Source organism: Ceratotherium simum, chromosome 9, assembly GCF_057802395.1.
Source record: "Ceratotherium simum simum isolate JZ-2026a chromosome 9, ASM5780239v1, whole genome shotgun sequence".
Lineage (NCBI taxonomy): Eukaryota > Metazoa > Chordata > Mammalia > Perissodactyla > Rhinocerotidae > Ceratotherium > Ceratotherium simum.
The window spans coordinates 82,675,943-82,691,017 of record NC_141908.1 but is presented as its reverse complement, the minus strand read 5'-3'; the positions used below and the strand labels follow the sequence as shown (position 1 = coordinate 82,691,017).

General features: G+C 43.8%; 1 long non-coding RNA gene across 10 annotated transcripts in view; it reads left to right on the top strand.

Annotated features, from left to right (window-relative positions):
* The window catches only part of LOC147916365 (uncharacterized), a 106,876-nt gene that overhangs the window by 51,403 nt on the left and 40,398 nt on the right, over positions 1-15,075 (top strand). For 8 of the 10 annotated variants that reach the window (XR_015553265.1, XR_015553264.1, XR_015553260.1 and 5 more), the window contains 2 exons: positions 6,856-7,082; positions 8,193-8,263. This is a non-coding gene — a long non-coding RNA (uncharacterized LOC147916365). Of the gene's footprint in view, positions 1-412; positions 506-6,855; positions 7,083-8,192; positions 8,264-10,210; positions 10,286-15,075 lie in introns of all 10 variants that reach the window. The other 2 variants (XR_015553261.1, XR_015553262.1) reach the window with 2 other exon arrangements.

Sequence of the window (15,075 nt, the reverse complement as noted above, 5' to 3'; positions counted from 1 at the left end):
CAGTGGTGGATTTTTTAATCAAATGAGTTGCTAACGTTTGAAAATCTGGAGCGATCGTATAAAATTTCTCACTGGTCCAGCTTCATTCATGCGTGTGACTTGCCTGGCCTCTGTGGGCGCTCAGGTTGGTGTCCTTCCTGAGTTCATCATCTTCAGATGATGATGAAAACGGTGCACCATGATGGCAAGGACAGCTGAAGGACGGAGGACTTCGAGTTTTTCCCCAGGTTGCGGAAGACGGTTGTGCTCCGTCGCAACAACTCTGCAGATTTTTATCTGAGCAATCCAAAGATTTTAGTGCTGCAATTTAAGCTAATTTGTTTCTTTTGTCAGATTTCATTTTGAGGCGGAAGCCTTTGAGAGACTAGGAAAGGGCATTTCCTATGGGAAATTTGGTTTCATTCGTTCCTAGGTGGCAGGCTGGGGGGTCTGGATTGTCAGACTGCGGAGTACGTCCGGCGCCTGACAGTGGAACAAAAAGTCACGAGGAACAGACCGAGGACAGGTACCTGTGACATCCTGTCTCCTTTTCCCCTCACTTTCCTCAGCCCTCCCACCTCTATGTGTGATCGTTTTCTTGTTTTTGGTTTTAATCTTGAAAAAAAAGAATTTGTGATTTATAAAATAAGGTTTAAAGGGCCATTTGCTCCCAGCAGGAGCCCAGGGAGTTCAGCCATCCCCTCCTCCGACTTCTAGGATGGTGCTGTTACCAGAGGAAACCTTGGCCCGCCTGGCTACCCGCTGCGGTTAAACGTTCAGAGACAAATGCACTGTTGGAACTGCTCTCAGGGTGGCAGCAGACGCTCAGAGTGGTGTTTCATCTTAGCTTATTGCGTTGCAGATCACTGAAAAACAGCACGGCCAAGGGCTGCCGCGAGAACGCGCTTCAGACTCAGAATCGTGGCTGCAGGAGATGCTTAATTAAATCAGTCCCAAGGTTACAGGAAGGAGAAGCAAACTTCTCTCCCCCAGAGCTGACCTGGCTCAAGGGCTGTGGCTGCTGGAGAACTTGGAGACGTGTTAGTAGGCCTAATGTAGACATCTGGGAGTCAGGCAATTCCCCACCAGCCTCACAGCAAGAAGTCAGTGTAGAGACAGACACAGCTCTGACCTTCCACCTGGATTCTGTGTGCAAGGAACACACGTGAACACGTGGCCAGAGAGGCTGAAATTGCCTTGTTTCAGCTTACAGTGCCAAGGACAGACTTGCTTGAGAGAACTTACTTCCACAGAATCCTGTGACTTGCCAGACGGGCCTTGGGAGCCTGGAGTCAGTGCTGTATCGAGATGGTGTTTGGAGGGTAAATCATGAACTAAACCTACCAATTCATGAAGGGGACAGCTGTAGAACTTGGGATCCAAGCTCGTGGAGTGTGCCACACGGGAAATCACGTCTACACAGAAGGGAAAGTGAGAGGCTGTTAGGAACGTGGGGACCAAATATGTCACCAACTCAGCACGCACCCCAGGAAGGCCCTGCACAACCCAGCTGCCCCTCCTTTCTCACGGAACTCGGTCTGAGGTTCACGGGCTTAAACGTGATTGCTGCTCATGCAGCATCTCTCAGTAGCCACCTCTCTCCACGCCTCCCAGAATTTAAAGATAGGATCACTTGAGTGAAAGAAAAGAGCAGGACATCAGTGTGAAACCATAGCCTTCGGTTTAGCCACAGGACAGGAGGCTGAAGAAGTAACCTCAGTCAGCCCCTCCGTGTCGGGTGCCAGAACCCTGGTCCTAATGGTGTGGCCCAGATGAGGGCACCCGGGAGCATGGGTTCTGGGATGAATGTCATGCAGCAGAGAAAAAAGTTTTCCTTGACCCTCTTAGGGTCCCTGGCTGGGTCTGAAAATTAAACTGACAAAGACAGATTAACAGGAGAAAAGCATACAGATTTACTTAGTGTAAGTTGTATGTGATACGGGAGCCTTCACAAGGAAATGAAGACTGAAGAAATGGTTAAAACTGAGTGTTTTTATGCTGGGTTTGGTGAGGAGTGGAGTCATGGGAAGACGTGATAGGACAAAGGGTGTGAGCTAAGTGTTAGGGAACTGGGGAGACAGAGCAAGGCCTGCGGTTCCAGAGGACACCTATCAGCGTCCCTCCGTCTTGGGACAAGGATGCTCTTTCCTCGGGTACAGGGAGGGCCCCCTCACGAGAGGGTGTTATGACCAGCTTCAGGGAGGGTCAGAGAGTCCCTCCCGCACCTGCCGTTTTCTCAAACTCCTTCAGCTTAAAATACTCAATGTACAGTACAAGGTGCCACATTTTGGGGCAGTGTGTCCTGAACCCTGTCAGTCGTGATGTGGAATGAAGGAGTTGATGCCTTGGAATTGTCACCACCCCTCCCATCTGTAGCCCTATGTTGGTTACACTTGGTTTTCATTCATAATTTTCCATGACTCATTATTTCCCATGATACATCCATGTCAGCCCCGTTAGCCCCTTTGGATCTGTTTGTTGGCTGGATCAATTCTCGTTGGGACTTTAGGTGAAGGTAATAGAGGGGGAGGGAAGGAGGGCTTTGGAGGGTATTTGTCCACGTCTCCTGTGTCTGAGCAGATCGACACAAACCACCCCCTCACCCCTTTGCCTTATTCCTTCCTCTGGCACTGTCTTGTTTTCCTCCCTCTCCTTCTGTCTTCCTCTCCCTTGCAAATTACAAAGAAGGTCTGAACCAACGGTCAGAGATGCGATAGAGGTCAAGTGTTTGCTCGTTCTAAGCGGCTGCCCATTATCCCCATGCTCTCTCTAATGAAAGACAAAGAAATGAACCCATGAGGGATCAGAAGTGGAGAAACAGGACAGCAGAGGCAAACAGTGTGTGGCAGTCCTGCAGAGCTGGGAGCTGATGGCAGGAAGTTGACCCACTGCTGAGAGGACAGATGCGTGACCTGGGCAGTCACTCACCTCTCTGGGCCACAGCTGTACAACCAGGGGCAAGGCTGCACGGGCTGGAAGGGGGGCTCTGGGTTCCACAAGCTCAGGAACTAGGAAGCAGCAGTTTGCAATTTGAAAATCCTATAGCCGAGTTTTAAATTTAATTTATTAAAAAGAAACCTTCCTGTGATCTGTATATTTATACCCCATTACCAATGCAGTTATACATAAATAATTAGAACCAATCAAAAAAAGGGGAAAAAAGGCACTAAAAGGCAGAATGATGAAGTAGGTGATGATACTACCAGGCTCATTCTGGTAAGTGAGCAGTTTGTTTATTCCCTCTGTACTTGGGGTTGCCACTAAATCTGGACTGGAGAAACTAGTAAATATTTTTAATGTGACAATTACACGTTTGTTACTATGAGTTTTATTTCTTTTTTATTATTAGCCATAACCTTGTGGGCCCGATCGCATATAAGAGCCCCGTGCAATCTCGAGAAGGGTGGGAGGCCAGCTGGAACCACTGCCACATGCCGGGCCATCTGATCATGGTTCTCGAACAATGGCCAGGGCCCTTCTGATATGGGCACGGAGCTGATTTGTGGCAAGATTCAAGAATATGTATTTCTATATTGGTGTTACCATATATATCTTAGGCTAATCGTGCCAAGGGGTTCAGACCTCTTTAGATCCACACACACTTTTCACCCAGCTGATACCATTTGTGTTGCGCATCGTGACTGCATACTAGCGAGGTTATTCTCTTCTCTCCAGTGATGTAAGTAAAGGAAACACACACATACACACACACAAAAACATCTGCCCGTCCTTGTGAAAACCTAATAAAAATAATAGCAAAGAGATGCAGGGTTTATTCAATTTGGTTTAGACCTGGGCAGCATTAATTTCCTTGTCTCCAGACAGCCCATGTCTTGGAGGGGTTCCGTAAAACTCAGCAAAGGCAGAAGTAGAGCCAGTGAGGTTCGCTTAGTGACTCGTTCTACCTGGTGCAGAGAGAGTTAAACTTAAAAAAAAATTGAAATGCAATCCTGCCTCGTGTTACCCATTAGCTGGGTATATTGACCAAACTTATAGTCGGATAATGCAAACAATAACAAAGTTATTGATTGAGGAGCTGTCAGGCAAATAGGTACTTATCATGATGCAGCTGATAAGCTCAGGGTCCCCCTCTCGTGGCAGCGACGGAGGCTTATTGATTCTGCACAGGATCATCTGTGGCTTGCAGCCCGCCTGGCTGCAGCCTGCAGGCTGCTTCCATATGCAGGAGTTGGACTTTCCTAGCAGAGCAGGGGAGCACTGAAGTCTCCCTAGAAGAAGAATGCCACCTAGAAGAATGCCACGAAACCCTGGCTGTGGGGAAAGGAGGAGTGGACTCCACACCAAAAAGAGGAGCCTGTGAGCAAAGCCTCCTCCTTAGGGGGCTTCTCTCCCTGTGCCCAGAGGATACACACAAGAGCTTGTCCTGAAGCAGCTGGCCTTAGTGCTGATCTCTGAGCTGACCAGTAGGGGTGCGGAAGACAGATGAGGCCCACAGACCCTCCCCACTGAAAGCCAAATGTATCACCTCCACAGCACATCTGCTCCCCAACCTGGGCCTTCCAGTTGGCAGGGAACTCTGGCCAGACGTATTATTATTGCTTCTCCCAGCATGTGATCAGCCTGAGGCATTCATGGTTGATTGTCTAAATTTTAGATGCGAACCAGCAAAGTGCTATCTCTCTTAGCACTTTTAGTATTAGCTGTGGAGGAGATGTAATAATACTCATTATTTTTTGGATGGCCTTGCAAGAAAAGGATGCTTGATGTCTGCCAAACAGAACTGGTGATTGTTTTGACACTCGAGTGTGTGAGGGAGAGAGGGAAGCTGGCCGGGGGTGTGGTGTAGAGGATGAAAGGAGTAGGGGGTTATTTATTTTCTTACTTTCCCATATATAATTCTGTAGATTATTTGCTGGCCTTATATGTGAAGGAACAAAACACTTTGTGTTCATTGTTATCAGTTCTTCTTCATGCAGAATGACATCAAAGGTTGTGGGATACTTAACACGGAGGTTATGCTCTAGGAAGGAAGGGGAATTCCATACATTCATTCAGCAGATATCTATGAGGGTCTGCTGCGCGCCCAGCCCGGTGCATGGAGCTGGGTGGAGCAGTTGGCAAAGGCAGTGAGCTCCCGCCTGTGTTGGTTTCCATCTGATGAAGGGTAGGGTGCAGTGGAGGGAGGCGGTACACAAACACATTTATTTACGAATTGCCCTATATTTGGAGATTTAGGTTGTTTCTGATTTTCCTGCTCCTATAAATAAGCAGTGGGCCTCTTTTGGAGGCCTGGATTATTCTGCGAGAAAACCCCTGTTGGTTTTAAAGGTGCCACTTTCTGAATTGGGATGTCCGGCATTGCAGAGGTTGTTTTTGAGGCTTCTCTCTTGGAGTTATCTTTCAAAGCTTATTTTTAATATCCTCAGTCCTTTAAGGGTGAATCTAATTTGACTTTAGAAACAGTCGAGCGTCATCTGGCCTTACATCTGGTGAACATGATGAGGATGAATCATCGCCGTCTCCTTTTGTTGTTGTTAAAAATGTGTGACTATAAAGTCACGAGACTGATTTTGGGAAGGGGGTAAGACTCCTGAAAGCAACTCAGAGGAGGGCTTCTGAAGTGTTTTGAGCAATGGCAGCATCATTGTTGTAGGAAGCAGGACAGAGGAGAGCGTGTGGCTGTGGTGTCACAGAGTTCTGTCTCAACTCGGCTCCTGCTCTTCCTCCCCGTGTACGTGAAGCCAGGTACTAGGCCCTGCAAAGCCTCAAGTTGATCATTTACAAAACGAAGCTAATTTTACCCACCACACAGTTATTATGAGGATTAAATAGCATAAATAACTAACAGTAAAGCATCTGGTAAGTGCCTGATGTACAGCAGTTGTTGTATATTACCAATAACATATGAAGCGCTTCCCACAAGGAATAAATTGAAGGAACTACTTTTTTTTCTTAAAACTATAACTTCAACCTGTTTATAAAAGATATCAATTCCATGCTTAGGATAGCTGGATATCGTGCTGGATTTTATCTGTTTGCTGCCCTAGACCCGCTCTCCACCCTTCTCCTGCCTGCTCTGTGCCCTGTGTGGGCTGCATTGGGCAGACCCTGGCTCCCTCACTTCTGGATGGAATGGGACAAGGGTAGCCCTGACAGGTGATCAGAAGGTGGGAGAAGGCCGGGGTGGGGTGTTTATTCGCCCAGCTTGCTTTCGCAGGGGGTCCCGTCCTCTCCTGGAGGCCTCAGCTCTTGGGATCGATCTGGCCCCTCTCTGCAGCTTCTGCTCCCCTCTCTTACTCTTCTCACTCAGGGCTGGTGACAGCTCCACTGTTGCTGGCTCCAGCGTGCTTCACCATTCTTGTTGGTTTCTTTTAGCCCTACCCATACCCACAATTAAAGTCATTGAAGTCTCCTCACTTACCCTAGCTGGATCCCTGGCTGATCCAGTTACCTTATAGTCTTCTGCTATTGATCTATCGCCCTAAGGCTGAGATAGAAATGATTTGATTTTGTTGATTGCATCTGGAAAGAGAATAGGATCTTATATATTTTGAGCTATGCAAAAAGGAAAATTTAACAGACACTGAGAGCAGACTCAGAAATGCATATGCCTGATGCTCAGAGTTTGCTTTCTAGGCAAACCACAGGATTTCACTCTTTGCTTTATCCTCCTGTAATGTTACACATGTCTTCATGTTAAGTGCTTGCATTGTCAGAGGAGCACTCAGAATAAGTAATGCTGCTCAGTGAGTCACAAATGGAATCCATGTCAGCCAGTGTCGTGAAATGGATCTATAACTGCTTTTTGTCCCTCAATTTGAGATGATCTAATTCAATTTCTATGATTTACAGTTTGAGAGGAGACACTTTCTGTCCCTCTCTTGAACTTTCATTCTGTTTCTCTCTTACTCCCAGATTTCCCGGGATCTGAAGGAAAGTCATTTCTGAAGGCAAACTGGAGCCCACTGCCACAGCCCAGTGCTGATGATCATCTGTTTGTTTTACTACTGCTGCTAACACAGGAGATGCGAATGTCACCGAAACCAATCTGTGTCTTGGCTATTAAGATGAGATTTGTTTTGTAGAAAAACCAAATGATTTTTTTAGATGTTGGCTGTACAGATCATGAGGATTGTGTGAAGGTAATGGGCTGATGTGATTGCCAATGGGAACTGCTATTTAAAGCTGGGTGTAGTGCTCAAGTAGCTACGGTAGTGGACACTGCCCAGCCTGGATCCCTCTAGCAGGCCACACACATCCCCAGCTTCCTGGAGTGTTGGCTGCTAATATCATATGGCTTACCTTTCTCCAGAGAGTTGCCCTGGGCCAACAGGGCCTCTTTGCAGGTTACTGTCCTCTCCACCCAGCTGTAGTAAATGATTGACAGGACGAGTACAAAAAGTGAGATTTCTTGCCTGAAGAGATTCTCCTCTCGGGGCCTCCCTCCTCTTCCCCAGCCTGCTTCCCTCACCTCCTGACAGCTTTTTGCTTTCGAGTACATTCTCAGTAAATCATGAACCCCTGAATTCTGTCTCAGGCTCTGTTTCAGGGAGCCCAGCCCCCTGCTGATCTTACTGTTGAAGAAATGGTGGGTGTGAGAGGCGGAGAGAGAAGGGCGCTCTTCCTCTTCTGTGCCTGCAGTCGATTTGGCATGGCTGTTTCTCAGTGTGCTCTCGGAAGAAATAGATGCCATTTTGAAGACTGCATCTGCGATGTCTGTGGACTTAAGCAGTTGTTTGAGCTCCGACTTTCACCCGTTGTGAGAAGACTTTAAATATTCTGACCCTAAACCATCTTGGGATAGCTTATGTCACCAAAATTCTTGTGTCATAGAAGCCATCCGCCATTTGTTCTGCTGAGAGCGTTTTGCAGGATCTTTCATCCCTGAGCCTTCTGCTGTAGTCACAGGTCCATGGTATTTTTAATGACTTGGAAACATGGTCTAGGACTATCTAGGAGCCTCTTACTATTCCTTTGTGGGGAATGTCCTCTCCCTTCCTCTCTGCGGAATCAAGTCCCTTAGCATACAGAAACCACACTCTTGGAACATTCTCTGAGGGCCCCTGCCCCTCTCTGCTCACTCCAGTCACTCCTGCATCCCTCTGACATCTGCTCATGAGAATTCCACAGAGGTGGCACCTGTAGCATTTCTTTATTTAAACATTTAAAAAAAAATGTGTGGAATAACATACATAAAGGGCACACATCTTAAGGGTGCAGGTTGATGAATTTTTACAAATGTATTTTTGTAGGAAGGCACCACCTGGATCAAGACCTAGGCCGTTTCCTTCTCAGCCCATTATCGTCCACCTACCGGGAACAGGTAAGCGCTCTTCGGACTTCTAATGACAGACGAGTTGTGTTTCTTGAACTTCATTTAATAGACTCATACACTATGTATTCCTTTATATCTGGCCTCGTTCACTCGTTGTTACATCTTGAGATTCATCCACGTTGTTTGTTCTTTTGTTTATAGCACCTCTTGTTATATGTTTTCGTGTCTTATTATTCTGTATGTTTTTGCCCTGTCTTATCTTGTACCTTCCATACCTCTTAAAGTACATGCTGTGTCTTTTCTGCATTTCATATATCAGCATATTGTGGACATTTGCAAATATTATGTGACAAATGCTGACTAGATTCCAGTTCACATGGCTACTCTGTGACAGCAAGCTTTTATCTTCTCTCCCTGCGTGCACTGCTCATCCAGTCGAAATGGTTGTGTTGAGGGCTGAGGCATGTTTTACTGTAATAATAACAACGATAATAAATATTTATAGGACCTTTATCCAAGGGATTCAGGGTGACTTTCACTTTCTAGTTCATCTTTTCATTTTGGAACCTGGCTGTCGCTCCCTCTGTCTCGGATTCAGTCCCTGTCTTTTCTGATCCCTGGGAAGTGCTTTAGGACTGTTCCCGTGGAAGGAGGTGCATTATACGACCAGAGTATTGGGAGAGGTTTACAGTGTCGGAATCCTGTTGTCACACGAGTTCTTGCCGTGCTGTTGTTTCACTCTGTGTGTGTGAGGGTTGATGGCCCGTCCTTAACCTCTACCTTTTGTGACACTTTTTATTATTGTGTTACTTTTAAATAAATCAGATGTGGGAAATTACAAATTTACAGACGTGATGACGGGAGGTGTTAATTGATGCCTTTCCGCAGTGAAAGCACACGATGTTTTCAGTTTCTGGGAGCTCAGGACTCCGGGTACCACAGCTCAGGAGAGGCCACAGCGCTGACCCCCTTCCCACCATATATTTTTTTTTTTTTGCCATAAGCTGTCTTTTCTGTTTCCTGTGGAATTTCCTATTTATAATAGAAATGAGTGAGAAACTGGATTCATTTGACTAAAAAAAAGTGATGCCCAACTCAGCTAGATAATATTTGGTGCCTTTGTAACATACAAATACTTTCTATTTGATTCACAAATATGTGCAATTGGAACTATTCCATGTAAACAACATATAGTAGGCACTTTTCACATGAAGAGTTTTAAGACAGAGGAGCTAAAGGAATGTATGGACAAGTTTTGAGAGAATTTGTAAAATAATTTAAAGTCAACTCTATCTTCTCTTAAGTTTGGATTTTGTTTTCATTCATGTTGTTTATCTTGATGTCTTGCATAGGGGAGGAAAAATGTCTTTTCCTTCTACTCTTCTAGGTTTTTGGCTGGGGCCCCTCTAACATAAGACAGATGAATAAGAGAAAAGCATACAAATTTATTTAATATAAGTTGTAAATGACACGGGAGCCTTCGTAAGAAAAGGAAGACCTGAGGAAACAGTAAACCTGTATTTTTGCGCGAGGTTTGATGAAGAGTAGAAGTTGTGGAAACATGGTAGGATGAAGGGTGTGAGCTAAGGGAGTAAACTGGGGAGACAGAGCAAGGCCTGTTTGTCCAGACTCCTCTCAGCATCCCTCCTTCCTCAGAGACAAGGATGCTCCTTCCTCGGGTAGAGGGAGGGCCCCTCTCATAGGAGGGTGTTATGGCTTGCTTCAGGGAGGGTCAGAGAATCCTTCCTGCACCTGCTGTTTCTCAGACTCCTTCAGCTTAAACCATTCAATACGCCCAGGGTCCATACTTTGGGCTAGTGTGTCCTGAGCCCCATCATGGGGTATATTGAAAGCTTTCAACATCATCAGCATTTCATTGCTTCTTTATAAGTGGACTGAAATGGAAATTTCTCCCAATTTCTACCTTCTTGCTGTTTTTCTTAATCAACTCAAATTCGTGACTGGGATAATTGTAATTTTCTTCTTAACTTCTAGGGTGATTTAACAAGAAGATCTAAGAACAGTAACATATTTATTAATGGCAATTGATCCCTCAATTTTGAGATATGTGTAAGTGTTTTTGATTCCTCAAGCTCAAATCATGAATGTACCTAACTAATGAATAAATAGCTATTCTTGAAAACACACACACACAATAAAATAGTAAATATTAACAAAAGATCTGGTGATGGCACATATTAAAATTCAGGTAATTATGTTTTCTCTGTTTTGAAAAAAGCTCAAAATGTCACATAGGTGCTCAGTCTAGGAAGGAAAAGTCTTTACATTTTACTTTGTTCATGAGATACTTTAACAATAAACAGAACAGCTATTCTGGAGGCATCTGTTAAACCAATTACGTGGCAAATTTTCAAGTTCTAGAATGAGTGGATTTGTAATTGGTGAACAATTTGATAACCAAGAGAAGACAGGATCTAGAGAAGAGAGCAGGTGAGGAACAGGGAGTGTGTGAGCAGGGTCTTGATGGTGTCTATGTTTTATTGCAACCTGGAAATTAGACGCTTTCACATGCAATATTTTTTTTTCACATAACAGTTCCCAAATAAACAGTTAAAGTGGTTTTAGGTGATTAACGCAATATAGAAGATTAGTTTTGTTATGTATAATCACCTTTGCTTCTCCTTTATTGATGAAAAGAGCTTTTCTCATCGGGTTGTGTTATCTATTTTAGATGTTGCCTGATCTTGTTTTTTAAATGTAAATCAGCTTTTTAATCTTTTTTTATGTAAATTTGATAGCTCGTATAAGCAATTATTCTGCTTTGTTGCAGCTCCCTCTTTAGAACTGTCTCTGTTTTATGTTTAATTGTCCTAATTGTCCAAATTTGAATAAACCTGGAGAACAGCAATGGAGATCATTACTTGTTTTTAAATTTACAAAAGGTTTAAGCACTCCTTCCTGAACTTCCCTTTAATTCTTTACACTGGTAATTATGATCTGGGAGATTGGAAAACCTTGTTATTGTCCCCAGAGCTGCTACTCCAAATTGTGAGTTTGTTTATTCTTGTTTTACTACTTTATATCAGACGTCCCCTTCTTATGAACATGATAAAAAGCTCATCACAGAAAATTTACATTCACTTTTCAATCAGCGCAGGCTTTTAGCAAGGTGGTATCTACATGAAGAGGTACGTTATATACTCCTAGAGGTTGGAGCCAGTAACTACAGTCCAGGAAAGAGAACTCATCCATCTCATCTATTCATCTATCATCCATCCATCAAACCATCTATCCATCCATCTGTCCATCCATCCATCCATCCATCCTCCCACCCACCCATCTATCCATCCATCTAGCCATCAATTTTTGGAGGTCTTAAACTGGATGACGTATCAATTCAATGAGATTATGTTCTGATTTAATAATTTTTAGAAAATGAGTAGATTAGATTCTAGGTCAAAACTGACTCTGTGATTAAATTCTAGGTCAAATCTGACTGAATTTTAAAGTTGATTTAGTGCATAATTTAATTCGAGAAAGCAAAAACAAAAGACAAAAACAAAAGGGAGTCTTATCTCTGTTTCCTGAGGTTCTTTGCAGCTTGGGGTCATATGCTTTGGTTCAGTCAAGGCCTTGGTCAGGAGATAGGGCACATGACTTAGCAGTTGGGCCTGGGGCTCATCTGTGTCTGGTGCGTCTATGTCTAGTACATCTGTGTTCTGTACAGTGTCTCTAGTCAGGACACTTCTTTTCTGTCACCGTGCTAAAGGGAAGCCATCTTTGCAGGTTCACTCTGCAGCTAGAGACACTTGGAATGAACAAAGAAGTATGTTAATTTCTGGTCAATCTGACGTGCCGGCTAGGTGGGCTCATGAAGTGAGAGAAATCCTTCATGTAACATAGGCGGTCACATATGGCTGCTGTGGGAGATCAAAATTTGGCCACCCTGAAATATATCTCTTTACCTTGATTATTTTCTCTGAAGGACATTTGACCTCCCCCACTAACTGCCTAAAGAACTTGACATGGTGGCTCCTTCCTGGAACAGATCTTCTATCATGATGGCTATAAAGATAATGTAAAATAGATGTTACAATGGGAGGGGCACCAAGCCCCTTTTATCAAAAACTCTGTCTCTCCCTGACCACATTGTCTATAGATGACCCTGAAAAGAATTGTCCTCCTGCCCTCTGAAGTCCCAGGCCACTACCCACCCCCAACACGCTCCTCGCCTTTAGCTGCAATACTTAAACAAGCAGCTTAGTCAGAGGGACGAGTTGCTCATTTCTGAGTTTCTCCCATGTATACATGTTGTTAAACTTGGTATTAATTTCTCCTGCTAACCTGTCTTGTTAATTATTTGGCCAGCCATAAGAACCTTAAGGGAAAGGGCAGAGGGAGATTCTCCCTCTTCCCCCAACACTGCGTAGATGACTAACTTGACTGGGTTTTATGGCCGCATCTGTTCAGGATTGCCCAAAGAGACAGAGAATTGGCATGGCTTGGACAAGTCACTGAAACCCTCTAATGTTAATTTTCTCCACTCTGGGGCCGGAGGTAGGAATAATTCTCGGGGGTGCAATATAAGGAGAACAGACAAGCATCAATGTTTTAAAGAATCTCCATTATCATATACAAGGTCAGATCAAATGAAAGTGAAATGTTCTCTTGTAGCATCTCTGAGTTTTAGCAAGTGAATTCTAGTCATGCTTTGTATTCACAGACAGGAAATGTCTATTCAGAAGGAATGAATAATAGATAACTGCTTTCTTTGCTTTACGCCTAGTTATAATTCCACAACTAACATAATATTAAATGAGTTCCCTTCCTCCCAGTGATGTTTCACATTCGAGTTACAGACTGTAACCTCAAACTCAACAGCGTGAAAAATCAAACAGCTAGGGAAAATGTTTCTTTAATTTTCTACCAATTTACCACCCCCTGCCCTCTTGCTCCAGATTATCTGCCCAGTTCTCGGGAAAATGGTATGTTCTAAGTCCCTCTACTCTCATAAAGGTGATGGACCTTAGCAACCTTAGCTCCAGTTTTTCAGATCCAGTTTTTATTTGCTGGGTTTTAAAACCAAGGTTTACCCTCACAGTGGTATGTTAAATACCTCATTTGCTGCATCATACCTGAAATAAATTTAACAAAGTTGTTTTCGAAATTGCACATAGTGTTCATTTTTAGTGTTACATAGTTCATGAGTAGTAATTTATGTTTTGTAAGAAATAGTAATAACAACTTAGCCTGGTGTATAAGCATTGTAGACTACGTTGTTATATACGGTGTATTAGTAGTAAGAAGAAAGGGAATCAGGATCAAAGAATGATGCACTTTGACCAGGAAGAATTATAGACATAATTTAATTAGCTGTTTGTTGAAGAAGTGAGGGGACACGGTTCTGGGAGGTGAAGGTACTTGTTCAAGATCACACAGCTGGCTAGCTCCAGAGTTGGCCCTAACCCTCACAGTTCTTGGTGTCTGGTCCAGCACATTTTCCATCACAACATGTAGCCTCTTTGTTGATTTTGGGTCAGAAATATAATTAACACAGGGCAGGAAGCCTAGATTATGAAAAAGTTGGAGGAGAATCTAATGAAAATCAAGCTGTTATGAAAGTCCTAGGCAGCTGACCTGTCCTGTGATGTACTCGTGGTGTCCAGCTGCAGTGGGAATTTGGCGAGCAGCTCCTCTTTCCTCTTTGACCTCCTGGTTCTCTTCCTAAACTGATGATTTAGGAGTCTACAGAGAGTTCACAAATTCTAGCTGAGTGATAAAAGTAATACAATAATAAATAACCGTAAGCAGAAAAAGTAAAAAAAAAATACAGAAGAAAGTAACATAGTAATAAAAGTAGTACAATTCCAAAAATTCTGATGTGAAGTGATGAAGCAGGATGAGGAGCACCTGTTCCGGAAATCTAGCTATGATCTGTAAGGAAAAGTGGTAGTTGGTGTCGAGCAGAATATACACCCCAGAACGTGCCACTTTGGCACTCAAGACCCAGCAGACTCAGGAAGAGCTTTTTACCTCCTCCTTAACTGCCTGAAAGAATTCAGATAGGGGCCTGGCCCAGAAAGAGAGCTGTTCCCAGAGATAACTTTTTACCTGAAAGACTGACTTACATGGCAGGGCCAACATCTGTTTACCAAACATCTGCTCATCTCATCTTCCTGTGAATTGTCTTCCTCCTCTTTGAAGCCCCAGGCCCCTTCTCCTTAGTTCAGGACGGCATCTAAGCATCAACTGCCTGACTGCTTTTGCATCTCATATCTTTGGGGCTTCTGTATGTATGGAATTAAATTTGTTTTTCTCCTGTTAATCTATCTTATGTCAATTTAATTATTAGACCAGCCAAAGAACCTGGAAGGGTAGAAGGGAAAATTTTCTGCCCCTACAGTGTCAAATGGTAATATAAAAGTGTGGCTTCTTGAAAACCAAGATGGTACGGATACAAAAGGTGCAGGGTTTAGGTCTCTGATGCTGACGCATTGGCCAAGCAGATGGCATGGGATGCAGCAGAGCCCTAAGGAATTGTAAATTAGCACCAAGCCTACACAGAATGTTATTTAAATATATATACACAAGTATAATATATGTATGCATATATATGCACAATATATGTATGTGGGTTTGGTTCCCATTGCACAGGGTGGCACTCTGTAGTTCTATTTATAAATCCATTGATAAATAACATCCCCAGGAATTGTTTGAGATGCCAAGTCAGTCGCATTACCAATTAGTCAAAATGCTGACAGAGGCAGGCTAGGTAAGGAACACGTGTTACAGGGTGGCTCATTCCTTCCTGGCTGAATTATCCATTACCCCTCTCTTCATCCCTGCCTACTAATAACCAGCATCTTCTCACAAGGTCCTGGGCTACTGACTCCTCTGTC